We start from the raw sequence: 24,524 nt of genomic DNA, 5'->3' as shown, positions 1-24,524 counted from the left end.
GGTGCAATAAATATTTTATTACATTAATCATAATAAGCTGTACTTTAGTCTTGGCCAAAGCATATTCTTAAATCAACTTTACAATGTGACTGCAATTTCAGGCTTAGCAGCATGAAGCCCACATGACTGTAATTAATGCAATAAATCATTGTGTGGGGCTTTCTACCAAACCTGACAGTAGTTAGTTGATATATTGCTTATTAGAGACTGCAGGGATTTTTCACCACCTTTTTTTATTATACTGCCAGGGGCAGTGAATCAAGGGTACCATTTTCTGATATGTCTGAAATATCTACTGAAAGTGTAATATATAACATGAGTAGTGAGGCTAGTGCCATCAGCCATTGATAACACACCGCGTTGTCTGCAGCTTCCAAAAAGAATCTTGTATTAACACTGTCTTGCCTTGATTTAATGCAGTAACATGAGGAGACACAGATTTGTTACAAAAGTCACATTTAAATTTTATAAAATTCCAGGGAGGGAAGTCCCTGATTTACATAATGTGTCTCTCCTCCTCAAAATTTGTTACCTAACAAATCAAATATCCAACAATAGAGGAGGTCTTTCTGTAAAAACAATACATAGGAAGGAATAGTTTATAAGGTGCGTCATTTTTGTCACCACATACACCATGAATATTTTCGTTACTTCTAGGATTTTTTTTCCTCCTCCTTTGGCAAAATTTTTTATTGAACACACATATTAATCCTCAATAGTTTTACTGACCTCTTTAGCCTGCATATAGCACTTTGTACCAAATCTATGCACTTATTTTATTTTATTATATATTATGGCTACTTGTATTTATGACATATACTCCATGTGAGACTTTAAGCTTCAGGTGGATAGAAGTTCTCTCTCTCTCTCTCTCTCTCTCTCTCTCTCTCTCTCTCTCTCTCTCTCTCTCTCTCTCTCTCTCTCTCTCTCTCTCTCCCTCTCTGTCTCTGTCTCTCTCCTTCCCTCTCTCTGTCTGTCTCTCTCCCTCTCTCTCTGTCTGTCTCTCTCCCTCTCTCTGTCTTTCTCTCTCTCTCCTTCCCTCCCTCTGTCTCTCCCCTTCTCTCTCTCTCTCTCTCTGTGTCTGTCTGTCTGTCTCTCCCTCCCCCTCTCCCTTCCCCTTACATTGTCTTAGAATTGATAATAGGTGTCAGTTCAAAGGCAGAGCAGTAAGGGCTAGGCAATGGGGGTTAAGTGACTGGCCCAGGGTCACAGGGCTAGGAAGTGTTTGAGGCCAAATTTGAACCTGAGACCTCCCACCTCCAGGCCTGGTTCTCTATTCGCCAAGTCCCCCAGCTGCCCCTGAAGTCATTTCATATTGAGCTTGTTTAAAATGACAAAGCAAGGGCAGGTAGGTGGCTCAGTGAATTCTGCCTTGGATCCAAAACACAGTCGTGATTCTAGAATGGAAGGTAAAGGTTTAAAAAAAAAGATACAAAATACCTATCATAGTATTTCCCGTGGAGTAAGTACTTACTAAATGTTTGTTGAACTGGAAATATATGCTTTTTGATTTTTCTCTTTTAGAACAGATTTCTGCTATCTCTGACCAGCTTATGTTTTATTTATTACCTGCTAAATTTGTTTTTGGATAGTCAGTGTGAGAGAGTAAAGAGGCAGCCAAGGACCTCAGTTACTCTTCCAGCACCAGCTGTGTGTGATCCTGGACAAGTCCTAATCTCTCAGTATTCCAAATAACTGTTTGAACCTCTACTTTGGTGCTGAGATGCTGAGTTTCTGCCCCGGGAAGTCCTGACCTAATGAAAACGCAGGCCCCGAATTTTAGGGGATAAGAAAGTGCTACGTGTGTCTGTCATGCTCTAAACATCTTAATATACAAAACTCCGAACTTATAAAAAAATTAGTTAGAAGCTGGCTGATCATATTAAAAGAGCCTTTTAGATTTACTGATTGGAGATTACGCACACACATATCTTAAATACACAGAGATCAGGCAATTCTATTTTAATATCTTAAAGTTGTGTTTTCTAAGACTCAACAAAAACTGATATCAGTGACATCGATACAATGTGCTGTAGGAAAGATGAGTGAAAAATACTTTGGAAAATAAGATTTGGGGCTAAGAGATGAGAGGGTCCAAAGGCTTGTAGACTACTTCTATTTCTTCCTCTTACCTGTGATGAAGATTTTATTTTGGAAGAGAGTAAAAATGTAGTGGTCAAGGGAGTAGCAAAAGAGTGCTAAAAAATTAAATTCACTTTCTCTTAATGTATAGATAATAAATGATCATATACCAAGGAGCCATTTCATAATTACCTATTTCTGTATAATCTGATCATAAAAACAAAAATAAAAATCAATAAATAATCAGAAAAAAAGCAAAGGGATGAGGCCTCCATAAATTCATTTTACTCAGTAAACACTTAATAAAATCACAATACATACTAACACTTCACTTTAAAAAAGGATAGCACTCAGGTGCAAGAGTCAAATAACCCACCCCTCAGGTCTTCTCAGTGACCTGCAAAGTGCTATCCACATTAAGAAAACATCACCCCTCCTTTGCAAAGAGCTGCAGTCTTCATGACTAGTTGTGGTGAAGGGCATGTTTCAAAGTGTCCCTGTATGCCATAAATCAGAGCCTCCTTGCTTCTTGGTCTGGTCTAGGCTCTTTTCACCATCCCAGACACTTAGTCTTCCTCTATATTATCTAGACTTTTAGTCTTGGGTAGGTCTTCATGGTCCTCTGGAGAAAATTTGCAAACACACAGGCCTCCCTCCAGGCAACCTATTCTTTGTTTTTGAATAGCCCCTGTCTCCCTCTATTTTTCTCTCCAGATCTCTACCCTCTGAAAATATGGGAACCCCTTTCGAAAGCCAAACTTGAGGCAGGAGTTCACGTGGAGTAGAATTAGAGGTAAATATCATCCTTCCTATGGCATGAACAAGTCAGGAAGTAACCAGGAAAATGTCCGTTTATAACTTGTCCCAAAGTTTATCTTATCTTGGGATTTCAGGAGCTGGCATTGACTCCTCTTCTGGGTCATACCTGGGCACACTCACCCCCCCCCCAAAAAAAAAAAACCAATGCCATATTCTTTTCATCTCCTATAAGTCATTGAAACCTGGCTTCCTGTGAAGAACACTGCATTGCAGACTATCCTTTCCAGAGTAAGGGCTACTTTCTGCATGCCCAGTGGATAAGTATGCATATGATACTTTTTAAATTGTTACTCTGCCACTGTCTCAGCAACCTCTTCTCTTCTGATGTTCCCTTGATCTATCGATATCATTCATTCTAGATCCATGTCTCCTTTTTCCAAGAAACTTAATATTTGGCTCATGTTCTGCCTTTGAAACCAATCCTCTATTTTCATACACAGGATCTTCTCTCTCTCTCTCTCTCTCTCTCTCTCTCTCTCTCTCTCTCTCTCTCTCTCTCTCTCTCTCTCTCTCTCTCTCTCTCTCTCTCTCTCTCTCTCTCTCTCTCTCTCTCTCTCTCCCCATGTTCTCAACCACCTCAATCTCCCTTTGACTTCTAGGATAGGATTATCCCCTGATTCTCCTCTTATGTACCTAACAGTTTCTTCTCATTCTCCTTTGCTGAGTCATCCTTCTCCTGCCCACTTAGACATGGGTAGCCCTCAAATCATTTCTAGGTCCTCTTCTCTTCCCTCTCTATACTTTCTTTCCTGATAATCTCATTGCTTCCCTTGGGTTCAATGATCATTTCTATTGATTCTCAAATGTATATACCCAGCCCTACTTTCTCTCTTGAACTCCAATACCACATAGCCAACTGCCTGCTAATAGTCTTGACCAATCTGTCTCACTGACAACTCAAATTCAACATGTCCAAAATGGAATTCATTATATTATATAATTCTCTATATTATATTATATAACATTATATTATATATTTTTAATTTTTGTTCTGTTGGTTTTATTAAAAAGGGAAAAAACTATTCAGAAATCTTTTGAGCACAAAATTATAAATGTCTGAACCCAACACCATCAATCTTCAACCTCATAGCAGTCAGCCAAGGGGACCATTTGAGTGCACTAGATTCTCCCCCTAAATTCATCCCTCCTCCAAACTTCCCTGATTTTGTTGACAGTACCTCAATATCCCGGCACTGACATTTACTACCTTGGACACATATTTGACTTCTTCCTCTCCCTTACCCCCAAGATGCAGAAAGGAGCACATATTTTTAGACATGCCTAACAGGTTGATTTGTTTTCTTGACTATATTTGCACCAGAGGGTTCTGTGAGGAGGGTAGTTGAGGAGAAGAGGAAGTAACAATGAGGCGAGAAAAAGAAAGTATAAAAATCATTTTTAAATGGAGCAAAAGATAACAGATGGATAGTTTAGGTGTCATTTTTAAATGCATGACAGAATAAATTATGTACAGAATGGCCTTTGTTATGTTGGGTAGATATACTCTGTGAGAGATTTAAGGAAGGATAAAAGTCACACAGGGTTAGTAGGTGTGTGAATGACTTACATTGTCTTATTGGAAACTCAATGGTGACCTAGATATTACAGACATATCAAAATACCTGTCAATAAAGCAACAATTCTGTCTTGTAAGTGTTTTCCTAAAATAAAGTAGACCAAAAGATACCCAAGAGATAGTAAGTGCTCTGCTATAAACCCCACTTGAGGGCAAGGTCTGACTTATTCATCTGACTTCCACAGTGCTTAGAATAATACATAAAGTAAGTGGTCAATGAATGTTTGTTGAAAGCATATTTTGGAGAATCACAAATAAAATGCATAAAAGATGAAATGTGCAAACTAGTGACTACAGTACAAGACAAGAAAGTACTCGTACATAGTAAAAATGTGAAAAACAATTTTTCTAACCTTAATTTGTTTTCCTCTTAATTATGGATCATTTATCTAGCAATGCAGGGCAACCTTGGAATAACTAGCAAGCAAAATATGTAGTCATTTGCAATAGTTAAATAAGATGGCATAGAAGGTGTGACAGGAAATAAGATGGGAGAGAAAAAATATTTTAATGAAATGACTACATAGTTTTAAATGATTACAATGCTTTATGATAGAAGATAACAATTAGTGGGTAGAACCTTTTTGTTATAGATTAGTTAGACCTAAGTAAGTTAGTCATGGATGGGTGGCAGCAGCATCCCCAAATACAAAAGGGAGAGGCTGGAAATTTGGAGAGGAGACCTATTTCAATGTCATTTCCCTGAAATGAAGAAAGCAGTGGTTGATGATCAAAGGTCTTTAGCTTGGTTCCAAAGATGAGAGATGAGAATGTGCATCTCTCCCTTTTTTTTTGCAGAAGTAAGGGACTATTGGGATAGTTTCTATATAAGGTCAGACATTTTATTCTTTGTGATAATGAATGGTTCTTTGTTAGTCAGAGAAAAAACGGGTATATTAAGAAATGTAGGGGACAGGAAAACAAAAGATAGCAACGAAAAGTTTAAAGGAAACAACAGGTCTTGTAGCAACCACTGATCCCCAGGGGACTTAAAGCATCACAACAAGAGGACTTAAGAGTAACCTGATCTCCTTCCCTCTTGCACTTTTATGGAATTTTTTTGGCATGATGACAAAATAGATATAAAGCAAATTCATAACCTAACTACATTTATGAATCATAATATAATAAGAGACAGCCTGACAAAATGGATAGAGGGCCAGTTTTAAAGTTAGCAGTACCAAAGCTGGAGTCCTCTCTCTCATACACAGTGGTGCAGAACATAACCAGCCAAATCATTTTATCTTCTCAGGGCTCCAGGCAAAGAAGATGATAAGGTACAGAGGAACCTAAATTCCTCTGGCCTTAAATCCACATCAATCTACTGACCTTTAATTTGTGCATTCATTAATGCAATTATTTAAAGCCCTTACCTTCTATTTTAGAATCATTTCTAAGACCGAAGAACAATAAAAGCTAGGCAACTCAGGTTAAGTGACTTGACTTGCCCAGGATCACATAAGTGTCTGACACTCTATTTTGTACCCAAGTCCCACCAACTCCAGGTCTGGAGCTCTAGCCACTGTGCTACTTAGCAACCCCCACTTGTCTTTTATTAATCCTCATTCAAGCTAACTTCTCCCTGCAGCTTTGTTGACATACTGTCAACCACCAATCTCTTAGACTCAAATATCTTTTTTCCTTTGACTTCCATGATATTTATTGCCGCCTCCTGATTCTCCTCTTATGTACCTGACTGGTTTTTCTCATTCTCCTTGTTTGGAGTATCATCTCTCTCCTGCTCACTTACACATGGGTGTCTGCCAACCCTTTCTTGGGTCCTCTTCTCTTTCTTCCCCATATTTTCCTGATAATCTCATTGATTCCCTTGGCTTCAATCATCATTTCTAGGTGGGTGACTCTCAAATGTTTATCCCCAGCTCTATTTTCTCTTTTGAACTCTAGTTCTAATTAGGCAACTGTAATAAGTAACAGGCTAATGATCTTCCTTGAAGGGGGGAGCACCCACATTGGGACCTCTTTATATCCTTGAAATCACAGGTCAAAAAAACCCAAGAAAAACAATCCTGGCTTTGTGACTTTTTCTTGCCCGCCTTTTTCTGGGAATCCATACAATCTTATAGTCATTTTTGGACATCTCATTCTCATTGTCAAAAAAGCCAGAGACTTCCTTGTTTCTAAAGGCATCTAATGATACAAGACAACAAATAACTTCCTTCTATATATACAATCTGAAGAACACAAAGAGAAAAAGGTCATATACATACTTTTTCTCTAAATTATAGAAATGGGATGGATAGCTTAGATACCACTGATAAGAGTAATTTGTAGGTAAAATAAATAAAAAATGTGCTAGTGCTACGGGGACCATTTTTTAAGATTTTAAGATTAAGAGAAGGGTCTATTAGAATGCCATTAAGGCACATGTTGCTTCATTTTGGTCTTTGGATGTCCAGAACCAGTAGTGGGCCTGTAATAGAGTAGGGGCTTGATAAATGCTTATTGAGGTAGCTAGTTAGGGTACTGACTTCTTGACTGGTGTCAAGAAGACTCATTTTCCTGAGTTCAAACCCAGACATTTACTGGCTAGCTTACCCTGCGCAAGTGCTTTAACATTATTTGGCTCAGTTTCTCAACTGTCATGTGAAGTGGAGAAAGAAATGGCAAAATATTCCAGTATCTTTACCAAGAAAACCCCAAATAGAGTCAGGAAGAGCTCTTGGGGCCATCTTAACAAACTACACAAAAATAACAACTAACATTTACAGAGTGCTTTAAGATTCACTCAGTGCTTTGCAGACTTCTCTTTTGCCCCTCTTAACAACCCTGCAAAGAAGATGCTATTTTTACCTTTGTTTTACAGACGAGGAAACTGAGACCAAGAAAGGTTAAGTGACTGATCAACTTGTCCAGGTTGCACAACTAGTAAAGTATCTCAGGCAGTTTTTGAACCCAGATCTTTCTGACTGCAAGTAAAGCACTCTATTAATCTATGCCAAGATGCCTCTCAAACAGCAAAGAAAGCTGGAAAGAACCTTAGAGATCATTTAAGTTCATTCCTTTCATTTAAAAAATGAAGAAACAGAGATAATATACAGAGAGCACCTTATAAACACTACTCTTGCTTTATATATATAGAATATTCGTATTATTATGATATTGCATATAATATCAATTTATTATTAATGTTTAATTTTTAATTGATAAATGTAAGTATCCATTAAATGCTAGCCATGAAGTAAATTGACTTGACCACATTCACACGCATATTAAATACAAAATCTGAGATTTGAACCCAAGTCCTCTGACTCCAAAGCCTTCAGTACCTCTACTTCCCTATCCGGAGCTAATGAGAATGCCAGTTTTAATGATATTATCTCTTCTTTCTGATGGTAAGCAGTAGTATTGATGGTAACCCAGGACTAGAGAAATGGGATCGGGTAGGCAGAGAAAAGTAGGTTGACCAGGCAGCTGTAGTGTTCAAACAATACTACACTCCTTCCCTCATTGTATCTCACTACATAGAACTGTACAAAGAAGACATCTTGTAACCTGTTGAAAAGTAACATTTGACAAAACTGAAATCTCTATATTGCAATTGTAATACCCGACCTTCCCTATTTTCTCTTTTCAGCTTTATCTCTAGTTATAACACAATCAATAAAGTTGCTATGGATCTGAATTTAATTTTTGACAATAGATTCTTGTTTCAGTAAGTGGGAAAGAAACATAAACACTTAATCAAATTAGATTTTGTAATCTTAGTACAGTGCCTGGCACATAGTAGGCACTTAATAAATGCTGACTCAATTCTATAAAAACAAGAAAAGAATGAATGATAAAAGCCTATGTTTCAAAATAAAATCTTGTCAATGGACATAATACTCTTTTCTAAATCACAGCCAGTGAAATAAGAATTATTTTATAAAAATTATCCCTATTTTGTTAATAGCAGACAAATGTGTATTCCCACAGATATATAGAATTCTAATGTAGTAGGTGTTTTAATCATTTATCTAGCTATGAAGGGTCCCTGGGACATAGTAGGCACTTAAAGCCTGATCCACTGATGATTTAACTGTCTAGGAAAATTGTTAAGTAAAAGCTACCAGAACGGTTTTGATTTAAGGGTTATTGTCATCAGGTACTTCTAAATACTCAGGGACTGTTTAAAATGCTTACAGACAGTAAGGTAACTACAGAGGAGGAAAGAAAGGAAGGGAAATAGAACCAATATTCAAGTGACCTATTAAAAACACATTTAAACAGAGCACACAGATCTCTTGAACCTGTAAGTTATTTGATTTCTGGCAGCCTGTGCAGCTACTAAAATTCAATTTCATGGGAATATTTTTCCCCCAGAAAAAGTTTTAGAGCTATCTGTTTCATATTAGTCCATCAGCCTAATACATTAAATGGAAAAAAAAATCAGAACTACCCATCAACTTATTTGGGATCTATAGCAGTCTCATATATTAATTCCAGCTAATTGGAAAGACTTTGAAATAACTAAATCAGACTGGGTTTAGATCCCCTACTATTTTCTATAGAGACATAATATGTGATCCTTAACTGATCAACTGTGATAGATTTTGCTACCCTCAACAATGCAATGATCCAGGACAATTCTGAGGGACCTGTGACAAAGAATACTATCCGCCTCCAGAGAAAGAATAATTGTAGTTGGAATATAGATCAAAGCCTGTGATTTTTCACTTTAATTTATTCGGGTTGTTGTTTTGGGGTTTTGGATTTATATGATTATTCTCTCACAAAAATGATCAATATGGAAATGTTCTGTGTGATTATACATGTATAACCCAGATCGAATTGCTTGTCAGCTCCAGGAGGGAGTAAGGAAGGGTGGGATTTAGATCATATAACTTTGGAAAATATATGGAAATGTGTTATTACATGCAATTGGTAAAACAAAATATCTTTATAATAAAAAAAAAAGGTGATCCTTACTCTTTCTCCCTCCTTCCCTGCACTCAAAAAAAAGTATGGACCAGGACGTGTTTTATGATAGTTCTACCAGCTTACTCCTTACCACCTTAGATACAAGTCACTTCCCTTCCAGGGTATCAATTTTATTCTCTGCTAAATGTGGAGGTGAGGTTAGATGGTCCCTGAGGTGCCTTACATCTATACTTATGGTCTTATGATCCCAAGTCAGAAGTACAACGTGCTAAGAGAGCAAAGAAATCATAAGAAATATAGCCTATCAATATTCTAAAGCAAGAAACAAGTATTTTGAAAGGTTATTGCTCTGTTGAAGACCCAACAGGTTTAAGGGGAGAAGAGAGTTAAAAAGAACCTTGGAGATGAGGTAGTCTAATCCTTTCTTTTTACAGATGAGGAACCTGAGGCCCCAAAGCCAGGGTGGAAGGAGAAGGGGCAGAAAGAGAGAATGACCTATTCAAGATTTTTGTGGTAAGTCCAGGACTAAAATCTAGCCTTCCTAATGACAAGTCTAGATCTCCTTCAATACAGACACCACAATGCCTAAGAACAACACACAGAATTGCAGACAAAATTTATTCCTGAAAAACTCCAAGGATGAAATTCAATCATTATTACTACAAAATTTTGTTTAGGAGTCATAGCTTTTATTAAACTCACAAGATTATATGTTAATCAACGGGGGTCAATAAATATAGGGTAGCCTTTTATTTTCAAATGCACATTGGAAAGGTGAGGCCATAAAACAAAGCAATTACTAATCAGGGCTGGTCTGGAAGGGATGTGTGACAGAGGAGGCATAAAAATGAACACACGATAAGACACAAAGAAATAGAGATGCAGCAAACACTAATAAATTACCCTCTCTAAGCTAGGCTTGTTAATATTCATTATTATCTATCTAGGAAGTAATAACCAGTGTGCAAATGCTAATTTCTCTAAGTAGGTCACAAGATAAGATCAAACCCTATCTTGGAGAAATAGTTATAAGAATAAGTCAGACTACTTTTTTTATAGACTGATACCCAGTTATCCAGCAATAAACATGGGTAAACCAGAAAAACAGATAGTACCTTGAAGGGCATTTTCCCCATTGTAGTAACAGAGAACAAATGGCTGCATTTCAGAATTTCATCCTTTAGAAAAGATACCCTAAAGAGGAAAGTGTTAAAAGCTAATGAGCTTTGACACAAATCCTACAGAAAACTCTAGAGACTAAAAAGATTCCATAAAATCCAATTCTGGGTCTGAATATTTATAGAAGACATACTTACACTCACTAAACCAGGCATTGAGACCCATGCTGCAGAGTTGGCATAGCCTAGGATTTTAAGGGCACCTCAATTATTTGCTTTGTTAATATTTATGGTGATAATTTATGTGAAGTACAAGCATGTGTCATGCCTTTCTTTAGCTACAGAACAATGCTCCAAAGCACAATTTGGGTGTGCCCTATATTCATCCTTTAATTTAATTCATCCTTCAGTTAATTAATTCTTTTATCTTCACACTTCCTGATCAGCCATAGCATTTACTGTTTGTATGGTACATTCAACACTTAATCATATAATGGAACAAAGAATCACATTCTTCAGAGCCATCTACTCCAGGGGTCCTTAATCTGTGGTCCATGAACTTGTTTTTTTTTTTAAAGTATTTTGATAACTACACTTCAATATAATTGGTTTCCTTTGTGATTGTATATATTTTATTTTATGCACTTAAAATCATTCATCTGAGGAGTCCATAAGTTTCATCAGACTACTAAAGGGGTCCAGGACACAAAAAAGTTAAGAACCCCTGATTTAGTCCAATCCATAAATATATGAGTAAGAATTGCATCTACAAAATACTTTATAACTGTTAATCTTGCTTTTTTCTTAAAGATGTCTAATGGGATGAAACCTGCTCTACCTCCAGACACAGCTCTTTCCAATTTTGGACAGCTCCTTTTCTTAGATGAAATCTAAATTTGTGTCTTTGCAACTTCCACCTATTGTTCCCAGCACTATTTTTTGGAGCCAATTGAAATAACTCTAAACTTTTTTTCTCAGACTCTTGAAAAATATGAAAACAGTGTTAATATATGTATTCTCTTTTCCAAGTTAAATATTCCCCAGTTCCATGGATATTCATATGGCAAGAACACTATTACTTATTTGGATTGTCCTCTTCAGGACATTCTCTATAGCCTTTCTAAATCATGGGGCCCTAAACTGAAGACAATACACACCAGGTGTGCAATATCAATTACAATGTCTTGTCCTACCCACAGATTGTTTCATGGATATGTAGTTTCTTAAAAAAAAAAACAAAAAACACACAAAACCCTGCCTTCTGCCTGAGAGGATTTACTGTGTCATGTCCCCTTCTTTCAGTAGTACCTAGCACAATGGCAGCCATCTAGCAGTCTCTAAATAAATAGTCAATTAAATTGAAATTCCAAGTACATATGACCTTCTATAAATATCAATGCTGATATTTGTAGTTCTGCGTGAATTCTCTACTGCTCCACCAAGTAATTTTTTCCAATAAAATTTTAGTGAATACAGGAATTTAAAAAACAATTAATGCTGAATACAAACCTGGAAATAATGTTTTTTCAACACCATTAGATAAATATATATATAGCTAAGTCTTTAACTGGTTCTTTAATAATAATTATAATAACATTTCAAGAAGGAAATAGGTTCCTCTAATTAATTTAATTTCTTGCTCTTGACTCATTTATTTGTGTAGTTGTCAAAATATGATATGGTAAAGATGGTTTTAATGGCAATCTCCTACAAACATAAATGAAATCTACATGACACACACATCAACAAACACACACGCAATTTTTAAGAGTAGGAAGTTATGTTTTCTTTGTTGAAAATGATAAGGGAAATAGGTTTCCCTCCCAACCCTGAAACTTATATTTGAGAAACTGGGATTTTTAGCACATAAGAACAAATTCTGGAAATGTTGGTCCAATTTTATTTTTTTAATCTAGAAATTCTAAAAATTTTTCCCTCTCTACATTACTTGTAGTACTCCAACTCCCTTTCCCATAAGAAGTGAATATCTATCTGATGCCAAATTATATGTATATGCTTATACACATAAATGTATATTTGTACTATATATTGTTTATTTCAATCATGCCCAACACTTCATGACCACATTTGGGGTTTTCTTGGCAAAGATACTGGAATACCTTGCTGTTTCTTTCTCCAGATCATTTTACACATGAGGAAACTGAGGCAGTGTTTAGGTGACTTTCCTGGGATCACACACCTAGTAAGTGTCTGAGGCTAGATTTGAACTCAAGAAGATGAAACTATACACACACTTTTTATATAATGCACATACATATTCTCTTTCTCTCTCCACATGTATTACTATATCTATACATAAATACTCAAGATATGCTTATATATATATATATATGCTATATATAAGTCTTCTATATGGAGAGCTTTACCTGTCTATAACTGAGAAATAGGCAGATACATAGACCCAAAGATAGATAAAATGAATTCAATATGACTGACTTCCTATGTATTTTCTTTTTTCTTCTTTGAATTCTTTTTTTTTTCTATGTATTTTCTTCTAATTCTATGTATTTCATTTAATACAATTAAAACCATTATTCTGGGAAAGGGCCCATAGACTTCATCAGATTTCCAAACAGGTTGATGGCACAAAAAAGGTTAAGAACCCCTAGTCTTGTGCTTATGCAACACTGAAGTCCATGCCGAGTATTTATCAAACACTGAGTGTGTAACAGAGACAAGTCGATGAGCCAGATGTTCAGCAAGGATCAGCACATTGTGAGATTGTGCTCTGTTCTCAGCCTAATGAGTACTCAAAATTTAAAGGATGAATTTTTTAAAAAATCAATGATAATCTTTATATATGATAAAGGCATAACTTGCTCCCTTTTCAGTCTTAATAAGCATGGTTCTGATGCACTCATAGACTTTAATAATGAAAATAGAGTCAATTACTTTGCTGGCAAGTAAGGGACTTAAATTCAAAGTCAAAGTATACCATAGGAACAAACCAGCTGAATCCCCAGCAGGATGATCACAGCAAAGAGCTTACTCTGGAAAGGAGCTCAAAGACTATCTTCTCCAGTACTCTTGCCTTTTTTTTTAATCCTTACTTTCTGTCTTTAATAACAATTCTAGGACAAGAGAGCAAGTGCCAGACAAATGAAGTTTAATTTTTGCCCAGGGTCACGCAGCTAGGAAGTGTCTGAGGCTAGATTTGAATCCAAGCACCTGCATTTTACAGACAAGGAAACTGACTCCAAGAAGGAAAAGTAATTTGTGTAAGGATACACAGATATTAAATGTGGGAGAGAGAGTTTGCAACCAAGGTCCTCAGGCTTTGGAACCAATGCTCTTTCCCCAATATTACACTGATCATTTAAGTTTTGAAAAATTAGCTGCGTTCTTTGTGGTGGCAAAAACTGGAAAATGAGGGGATGCCCTTCCATTGGGGAATGGCTGAACAAATTATGGTATATGTTGGTGATGGAATACTATTGTGCAAAAAGGAATAATAAAGTGGAGGAATTCCATGGGGACTGGAACAACCTCCAGGAAGTGATGCAGAGTGAGAGGAGCAGAGCCAGGAAAACATTGTACACAGAGACTGATACACTGTAGCACGATCGAATGTAACGGATCTACAAGAAAGAGCACTATCCGCATTCAGAGGAAACACTGTGGGAGTAGAAACACAGAAGAAAAACAACTGCTTGAATACATGGGTCAAGGGGATATGGTTGGGGATGTAGACTCTAAATGAACATCCTGGTGCAAATACCAACAACATGGAAATGGGTTCTGATCAAGGACACAAGTAATACCCAATGGAATTGCGCATTGGCTATAGGAAGGGTGGGGGCAGGGGAGGGAGGGAAATAATGTGATTCTTGTAACCAAGGAATAATGTTCTAAATTGACTAAAAATAATTTTCTAAAAAAAAATGTGGGTAAAAATAATAGGACTTTTTATCATTTCTTTGGTAAGCCTAGCCTAGTGAACATAGTTGGAATGCTTCATCCATGCTCGTTGACTGACTAATGAGGACCACAGCTCTCCTAGGCAAGGGAAGTCAGAATGCTGGAGTATATGCCAGCCAGCAGCAGCAGTTCTGGGACTGCAGATAAATGATAGCCTCATCATGGGTGATGAAGCATGCCAGTTTTTCATGGGTCATTCATTATTTCATTATCTCAGGCCACGAGGAAATAGTCTCAAAAATAGAGACTGGCTATGCACTCCTAAGATCTAAACTACTGACAGTATATTTTCCAAGGGTTTCTCATCACCTTTTTTGTTTGTTTTGGGGGTGTTTTTAGTGTCAATAAAATCTTCCTTGGCTGCTTCATTAAAGCACGGAAGCAATCATTTGCTCTCAGAGGACATATGCCAATCCTGTAAAAGTTTTAGCGATTCTTTTTTTAATGGTTTTTAATTTTTTAAAATAACATAATTTTGCGATATTACAGAGTTACGTTCACAAAAAAATCCTGACACATTGTCTATGTCTTCATGGTGTCTCCCAAAGTCAACACCTGCATTCCATCCCCTCTCTACCAAGAAGGGGCAGCTATGCTCCATCATGAGTCCTCTGGAGTCTATATGGGTCGCTGGATTAATTTAAGTTCTATCTTTAGTGTTGTTCTTGGCACTGTCGTGGACATTGTAAATGCTGTCCCCTCCACTCAGGCTCTAAGGACTTGGCAATGTGGAAAGGCTATTAAAATGGACTTGGCAAAGAAGGACTATATGGTTATAATCTGAGGACCTGCCTAGCTCCGTTCAGCTGAAGGGATCCACCAGGAAATGAATCATTTCTGGCAAAGGAGCTCACTTGAAGACCACATTGTTTGCTGTTTATTTCAAGGAGGATCAATTTCAAAGAGGGGATGTCTTCGCCTTTGAGTGAAATGAATTTCAGTGAGGCAGATCTGTACAAAGTCATCAGCCTCCCTCTCTCTTCCAGTCACCCAAGGCCACTGGCAAGAAAAAAAGTCAGGACAATTGATGATGGGCCAGGATGCAGCAGAGGATGTGGGAGCCTTTCTGTTCTCATCTGCCCATTCCTCCGGGGGAAATCTTCATATGCTTGCAGGAGACATTCTCTGGACTCACTGATGGGGGTGAGGCTTCTCTGGCACCCTCAGGATCATACCCTAAACAGTAGCTAGGTGACTCGATGGATGGAGAGCCAGGCCTGGAGTCGGGAAGACCCGGGTTCAAATTTGACCTCAGATAGATCCTGGTTATTTGAGTCTGGGAAAGTCACTTCACCCCAATTGCCTAACCCTTACCGCTTTTCTGCCTGGGAATCAACACTTAGTATCAATTCTACAATAAAAAATAAGGGTTTTGAATACAGAGGTTGAGGGGACATGACAGAGGATAGACTTTAAATGAACACTCTAATGCAAATACTATCAACAAAGCAATGGGTTCAAATCAAGAAAACATCTAATGCCCAGTGGACTTACGCGTCGGCTATGGGGGGTGGGGGGGAGGAAAAGAAAATGATCTATGTCTTTAACGAATAATGCTTGGAAATGATCAAATAAAATATATTTTAAAAAAAAAATAAGGGTTTAAGTGAGAAAAAAAGACCACATCATAGAAGTGTTGCCATCTGAAATGGTGAAATCTTCCTCTCAACTCAATTATGAATCCCCCCCGCCATGCCCATATTCATGAAAATGTCTAGCTCATGAGTAAGTATTAGCTTTTGAGGTTTACAAATCCTCTTAGATAGATCAAGCTGGAGTATGTGCTGTGTGTGAAAGGTATTTCCCAACGGGCTGCATTTTGCTCTGCCCCAACAAACTTCTCCTGGGGGATCACTTCACAATTCACAGCCCCTCCCTCTCACTGGACGCCTCCCCGCAGAACCTCCTCCAAGGAGGGCTTCCTTTAGCAGTGCCACCTTCTTGAGGACGGCTATCTTTCTTTTTCTTTATATTTGTGTTCCTAGAACAGTGCCTGGCACATAGTAAGTGCCAAACAAATGTTTGTTGACTGACTGCATTTCATAAACCAAAACTTTAAAAGACTGCATCAGATTGAGGGGAACAGGACCAGATCATCGTACATTGTTGTTGGCATGCCATTTTAGTCATGTCCAATTCCTCGTGACTCCATTTTGGGGTTCTCTTGGAAGAGACACTGCAGTGGTTTGCCATGTCTTTCTCCAGTTCATTTTACAGATGAGGAACTGGGGAAAACGGGGTTAAACAATTTGTCCAGGATCACACAGCTAGCAAGTGTCTGAGGCTGGATTTGAACTCATGAAGATGTGCCTTCCTAATTCCAAGTCCATCGTTCTGATGTGTCTTTCACTGTACAGAGTAACAACAATATCGTAACGATGATCAACTGTGAAAGACTTAGTTACTTTAATCAATACAACAAACCAAGACAATTCCAAGAGGATTCATAATGAAAAATGCCATTCGCACCTTATGATTTCTGAGTGTAGGTTGAAGGATACTTTTTAAGTTTTCTTTATTTTCCTTGTTTTTATTTGCAACACAGCTAAAATGGAAATAAGTTCTGTATGATTTCAAATGTATAAATGGTGCCATGTTACTTGGGGAGGGGACTAGAGGGCAAGAGAATTTAAAACTCAATTTTTTAAAAAGAATGTTAAAGAATTTTTAAAAAGAAAAGGGGCAGAATATAAAAAAAGACTTATCATCAGTGACTTATAGCAAATCAGAATGGGGTAATACTGGCATTTGCAGACAGCACTCTAAGGAAAAGATAGTGTGCCCAAAACAAAGATTTCTGATTGAACTCTAGAGGCAGGACTTGCTAAAGTGAAGTTGTGCTAATGCTATAGGAAAATCTGGGGAAATTCAAGCCATACTTGCTTCTCTGCCTCGGTATTGCAGTATTATATGTAATGATTAGATTGATTTACTAATATGATTTCCAAAAATCTAGTCAACAGTAATACTTTTAGTCTAAAAGTTTGTACAAATTTATCAATAATACAATTTTAAAAATTCAATTCAATATATAACTAAGCTCATGTTAGTTTTAGCTGCTCAGCTATAGAGCAAACTGCAAATAAAGTGTGATATCGAATGGATTACCAGTGGCTTCCAAACGTATTTACTTCAAAATATGAGAGACGAGTTGTCTGACAGAATGGTTTATTTGTTCATTTGGCCCCTCTAGAAGCAGCCAGTGGTGTCAAACTCAAATAGAAATGGGCCACTAGCTCCTAAAACAATAAACTAAAGTAAGGATCCCTGTAGGCCATATAGTGGCTTAGAAAACCCACAAGTTTATTTTTTATATTTCTTTTTTATTCATTTTAAATTTTGTCAAATACTTGTTTTCCAATTACATTTTAATTTCATTTGGGCCACACTTGGGAGTACTGTGGGTTTAATATCTATGTTTTAGGTAAAACTCTAAGACTACAACTTTCAAAGAAAGTGCCAAACTGCATTGACTTGATAAAGGGAATTTCCTATACTAATAACAGCTCCAGTCCTCCTTCTCACCCCCAGCAAGATCATGGTATTCCTTAAAACTCCAGATACTGATCTTTCCTATATTTAAGAATTACATGAATTCACAAAGCTGCAGGCTTCAATCTGAAAAGAATCCTAAGATATCATTTAGTTTGGAAGACAAAATATTTCTTTCTTGGACAGAAGAGGTTGAGATAAAGTAAAAAAGATGACATGAAATGCCCAAACTCACACAAGTAAGTAAGTAAGCTGTGGAAGAGTCACTAATTTCCATGTGTACTTCCTACTATGTACTACTACTATTTGTTCCAATGGCCATGAAGGTGGGGGAAGCTGGTTCTATGGAGCACTTAGAACTTAGTCAAACATGAAAGGCTCCAAGGTCATCCACTGCATCCCAGACCATCAGCAATCATTCTGATTTTTGACTTATTGTTCTTAGATGACTTTGGAAGAGAGTGAGACTGAGAACTATGGACAATTCTGCCTCACTTAAATCCAATTTACAAGCAAGTCAAGCCATCATCAGTGACATCATTGATCTTCAAAAACAAAGGATGAAATACAATAATTAAATGCCTACTATGTGCCAGGCACTGAAGTCTGTGGAAAGTCAGAGGACTTGGGTATACATTTCACCTCTCAAATTTACTAATTGCACAACAAACTACTTCATCTCCTTGGGTCTCAGATTTTTCTTCTGTAACTGAAGAGGCTGGGCTAGAATGCTTCTGGGGCTTCTTACAGCTCTACAACTCTGATAAATCCATCTTTGCAGCCCAGTGATGAAGCATACTTCGGGACATAATTTACATATATTAAAGGCACAAACATGCATTCAAATAGAAATTTTTAATAAATGCCATCAATCAATATTTAATTTGATTACTCTGCTTATAGATTTGGGTACTCCAAGCCAAATTTTTCTCAATATCCTAAATAATCTTAATTTAGCTGTAAATTTAATTTTGGAACTAAATAAAAAGCAAGGATTCTAACTTCTTGCTTTCTCTCTTCCCCACAATTCTCACCAGGGCATCTGTTGACACTTTACAGTAATAAATAGTAATAGTTTCCATAAGCAATGATAAATTAACTTGCTCAAGTTTTCAAAGTTGATATGTTGCAGAATCACACTTGAACCTAAGACTTCCTGAATCCTTCTAGATATGATGCCCCCCATGTCTCTCATTCCATAATAGTGTTGCTATTCAGCTTAGTCTGACTCTTTGTGACCCCATCTGGGTTTTTCTTGGCAGACACTAAAGTGGTTTGCCATTTCTTTCTCCAGCTCATTTGACAGATGAGGAAACTGAAGCAAACAAGGTGAAGTGCCTTGCCCAAGGTTGCAAGTTTCATGTCTAAGGTTAGATTTGAACTCAGGTCTTTCTAACTTCAGATCTGGTGATCTATCCACTGAGCCACCTGGCTGCCCTGTAGTACTACAAGGGGCAGAAAAAGGAGCCATTGTATTTTTGGATCTTGTTCCTTCTCTTCCTGAAATTTATACATAGGTTCTTATTGGACTTTTAATAGAAAAGGGAATAGCTACTTCAAGAGAAAGAAAGAAATCATAGTTTTAGGTTTTTCCTTCTTGGATAGAATGGAAAATAGGTCAATCAGTTCCATCAATAAATAATTATTAAATGACAGACACTGTACTATGTTAGGGATATAAATAAAAGGCAATTTCTACTCTCGTGGAATTCACGGTCTAATGAGGGAGATGACACACCATAATCAAGCTCCACACAGGATAAATCTGAAATAATCAACAAAGAGGAGGCACTAGAATTAAGGATATTCAAGAAAGGCTTTCCATAGAAAGTAGAATTTTAGCAGGGCCAGGAGAAGCCAGGCGATGGAGATGAAAATAAAGTGTCTTCCAAGCACACGACAGGGTCAGTGAAAATGCTCAGAGTTAAGTAGGACTTAAAATGCCAAAGAGAAAATCTATTAATTTTAATGGTGGAGGTGATAGGGGCCCATGAAATTTACTGAGCTCAGGGGAGTTGCATGGTCAGACCTGTCCTTTGAGATCCCTTTGATCAGTCTGACAACTGAATGAAGGATGGAGTGGAAGGGAGACCACTATTGCCATCATAGAATCTCAGAACAAAAGCCAAGTCTGATTTCTAACTCATTTTATTTGCTACTTCACTGGGGGGCCTTCCTTGAAGAAAAAAAAAAAATTAATTAACATAATCTGATCAGCAAGTAACTGGCATCTTCTCAGAATGTTGTCACAATGTGAACTCTCCAAATGATATAAACAACTGCTTCTATCTGTTTACACAGCAAATCATAAATATTCTATTTAAATATTCAGACGAGTCCCTGGAAATATCTAAGGCACATGAGGGACAAGCAAATGTTAACTTATTAATTATTCCAAAAATATCTTCTTGAGCTCAGTGTTAACACACGATTAATCTTTATAACACCATCCTAATAATGAAACATTTTCTACACAAATTTGTCATCCCTCACCCAAAGTATGTCTTTTCTTCTTTGTAAGGAATAGCTGGTGGCTACAGCCTCCAGGTGCATGTGTGTAAAAGCAATTTATAAGTTACAAATATCAGAAGCAATTATAAAAATTGACTGCTTGCCAATATGTAGCCCTTGGGAAAGGAATTGATTAATGAAAGCAAGCTTTATAGAAAAGCCAGAGTTGTGTATATGAATGTGTCAAAGGAGCATACACACACACACACACACACACACACACACACACACACACACACACATGCAGATACACAAGTGTGTGCAGGCACACACACAATTTCAACAATCAACCCAAGGTTGTTAATTTAAATACCATATAACAAAGCCTCAAATTAAAATGAAAATTCAGATACATTTGTAGAATCTGATAGAATTATTGGATACCTTAAATGAAAATTAAAACAGATACATTTGTAGAACTGATAGAAATAGTAGAATTTTAGGCACTGATATCTAGGTAATTACTCTTTTAATAATGTCACCATTTGTTACTATTTGCTTAGATTTTGGCTGACAGAGTTTGCCTGGGGGGAAATAGGCTATTTTCCCCCCAAAACATGGAATTGATAATTCTTAACCTTGTGTGTACCTTTTTGTAAGCAAAAGAAGATGATTTCTAGTTGGAATACATCATTTAAATGGTATTACAAATAACAAAAATGAGTCATTTATCTTTCTTTCTGAATGGCTCAGCAATAACTATAGAATCACAGAATGTGAGAGCTAGAAAAGATCATCTGTTCAACCTAATTATTTATTTTTATAAATACACAGATACCACTTACCATAATGACATGCAGCCATTTCTGCAATGACCTGGCAAATGTTCAAGCTTATACAGCAACCCATAATAAGTATGTCTAATTTAGTGATTGGCTGGCTCTTTTGGAGCATCCCTAAATTCCTTTTTTGCTTATGGCCTAGGCAGTGTTATCTACTTATGTTAATTACTCAAGGTTAATCTACACACAGATTTCAGATGCATTTGAATCTACTCTAATTTCAAATGCTTTGGGTTCATGTTGAGAATAAAGATTAGAGACTAGAAATGAAAATTATTATCAATATCAGAAACCACTAAACCATCTAAAGATCAAAGTTTAATTGGAAATTGACAATTCTGTCCCCAAACCCCACGGAGAACACTGGATGTCACAAAGGTGTCTGGGAACTCAAAAGCACTTTTCTAAGGAAGATGGAATTCCAGCAATGCAAGATTCTTTAAAAAAAAAATGGTTCATCAATCAGACATAACTCAAAAGAGAATCCTACCATAAATCTTCCTCCTTTTCTTCTTTTCCTTGAACGTTCAAATCTAAAGCTGATCTACACTGCTTATAAGGTGGACCCAAACCACTGAAATCTTTTCAAATAAACATTGCTGAAAGGATACTTTTGTGTATTTATTCTTCATTTCTTTGTTACAAATTGTCATCCTCGGTTACCGAGAGACTACCACATAGTCCAATATCTTTGTTACAAAGAGACGGTAAAGGGATTGGAGGTTGGGGCCATAAATGGTGATGGCAAGGACGGGTATCCAGACTCAAGATTTAATCAGTGTAGAGAGCTCCCAATAAGGAAACTACTACTAAATCAAATCAACATCTGTTTTGAAACCTTCTCTTGAAGGGGTTCATTAGGAGGATGTTAGAAGGTTCAGTGACTTGTCCAGAGTCACGAAGATAGTATGTGTCACAGCAATTTTTCCCAAGCCCAAGGCTACCTCTCTCTATATATTATTGAATATTCTGTAATATAATATCCTATAATATAATATCCTATAATATAATATCCTATAATATAATATCCTATAATATAATATCCTATAATATAATATCCTATAATATAATATAATATAATATAATATAATATAATATAATATAATATAATATAATATAATGTAATATAATGTAATGTAATGTAATGTAATGTAATATAACATAATGTAATATAATAATAGCCACTAGGTAGGCTAAGGGTAGGGGGATGGGGTAGAAGTGGAAGAAAACAGGAACAAACCAAGACATTTGTTTTTCTTTTATGTTCTTTTCTAAAGTGATATTTGTGGGGGCAACTAGGTGGATATAGTACCATGCACAGAGATGGGAGTCCTGGGTTCAAATCTGACCCCAGACACTTCCCAATTGTGTGACTCCAGACAAGTCACTTAACCCTTACTGAACTCCTGCCTTGGAACCAACGCTTAGTATTGATTCTAAGACAGAAGGTAAGGATTTAAAATAAATAAATAAAATTATACTGTGCAGTAGCATGTTCCTTTGGGACTGAGTAAAATACCATATTGTTTCAATTATCAGCACTAAGTGAATGTAAATATATATAAACTTTTAAAATAAGTTAGCACTATCTGAGGAACAGACCAAAGTTTTCCACAAAACAAATTCCAACTCTCAAATTTCAATTAAGTGGGAATGCAGGGAATTTTATACTGCTTAAATATTTCAAATCATATCCTTTTCTGAACCGACATCCTGTCTTGCTCCTCCAAAAAAAAAGAAAAAGAAAAAAGAAAAGGAACTATTTGAGGGAAAGCAGTTTTTCTCTGAGCAGCCAATTTGAAGATGCCCCAAATTCAGATTTCCTTAGTGTAAAATCTTTTGCTACACCTTACAAAGTTGGCAAAAATGGATTACTATGAATATGTAACTCTGAAATAAAATAGGAGCATTTTTAAAGTAGGGATGGGAACTGCACCTGTGGCTTCACTGGTAAAGGGACATCCTGGATGTTTTCTAATAGGATTCAGCAGTTTAGAGTTTTGGGGAGCTGCCTGAAGCGCTACGAGATCACACTGCCATTGTGTGTCAAGGACAGGAATGGAACCTAGGTCTTCCTGGCTCCCTCTCTTCTAAAGGTCCACTTAATTCAACCTCATGATGGTGGTAGAGAAATCCTCAGGAGAAGGTTTTCTTAGGAGAATGGTGTCACCATCTGGTCTATAACTAGAAAAAATATCTCAGCAGGTACACAGCAATGAACTAAATCATCCCGAGTGAAGGGCATGGTACCTCTCGCTGACTATCAAATTCACGGTTCACTCATTTATTCCGGGAAGCCTATCCTACTTGTTGCCATTAAGTGGGACCAAAATAGACTTAGAAAAATGTCACGCATTTTTTACCTTGGCACCCTGGTGCTGGTTTTCCATCTTTGTCTATAGCCGTCTCTTTGATACCATATTTGAGTTTCTGGCATGTGTATTGAATTTAGATTGAGAGTAAAAATTTTTTTAAATGCAAGAATGAAATGGGAATCTACCCCATGTAGAAAAAAGCTGACATCTAATAAATAGTGAATTTTAAAATAAAAACTTGGGAGAGATCTCAAGTTACCAAGTCACTAGTCCCATTGTGGCCACTTTCAAGTAGTGACACCCTAAAATCAATCCAAGAAAAAAAACTGAGAGAAAATCTGTAAAATTTCCATAAATTATGCTATAACTTCCATGGGAAACTAATTTTTTTTTTGACCTTAAGGTGAGTAATGCATTTATCCACAACTCATGAAAGACCTTGTCTAGTGAAGGTGCTGAAAGGTCTGTAGCGTGCATCACATTTATTCTGTTTCTGTTGTGCTTGTAAAATACAAATATTCAGTGTGGCAAATTGGCAAGAGTGTGCTGACAAATGTTTAACAACTTTTCTCCTCCAAATAAAAAATGTATAGAAGATTGCATTATTAACATTTTCTCTATCGCTTTTTTAAGTCTAAACCAATAGTGTCAAACTCAAACAGAAACAGGACCATGAATCCAGGGAACTATTAAAAAAATACAAATTATATCTAGGGCTTATAAATTTTGATAAAAATATAGAAATTGTAAGTTGTTTTGAAAAAGAGAAAATTATTATCTAGAACACTCTGTACATCCAGGCGTCAATAGGTCTTCAAACAAAATAGTATGAGTCCTTTCCTAAAGATCTTTTTTTGCCACTAAAAACTAAAACATTAAAAAGCAACTTTTCTATATGAAATCCTAATTTAATATCAGATCCACCTGGGTAGCTATACAGCATAAGTCTCAATAAGTAACATGGACATTAACTGGTACATCACAAGGATTTCTCTAAATTAAGGATTTT

General features: G+C 36.7%; 1 protein-coding gene and 1 non-coding gene across 4 annotated transcripts in view; both read right to left on the bottom strand.

Annotated features, from left to right (window-relative positions):
* KIAA1958 (KIAA1958 ortholog) overlaps positions 1 to 24,524 on the bottom strand; it is a 238,271-nt gene that overhangs the window by 67,922 nt on the left and 145,825 nt on the right. The gene's annotated exons all lie outside the window — the stretch shown is intronic.
* On the bottom strand, positions 1,289 to 1,352 carry MIR12374 (microRNA mir-12374). Its single transcript, NR_162942.1, is given in 1 exon segment — positions 1,289 to 1,352. It is a non-coding gene; the product is annotated as a microRNA mir-12374 (primary transcript).

Source organism: Monodelphis domestica, chromosome 7 (genome assembly GCF_027887165.1).
Source record: "Monodelphis domestica isolate mMonDom1 chromosome 7, mMonDom1.pri, whole genome shotgun sequence".
Classification (NCBI taxonomy): Eukaryota; Metazoa; Chordata; class Mammalia; order Didelphimorphia; family Didelphidae; genus Monodelphis; species Monodelphis domestica.
Note: the sequence above shows the minus strand (reverse complement) of the source record. Positions and strands in the feature narration are given on the sequence as shown.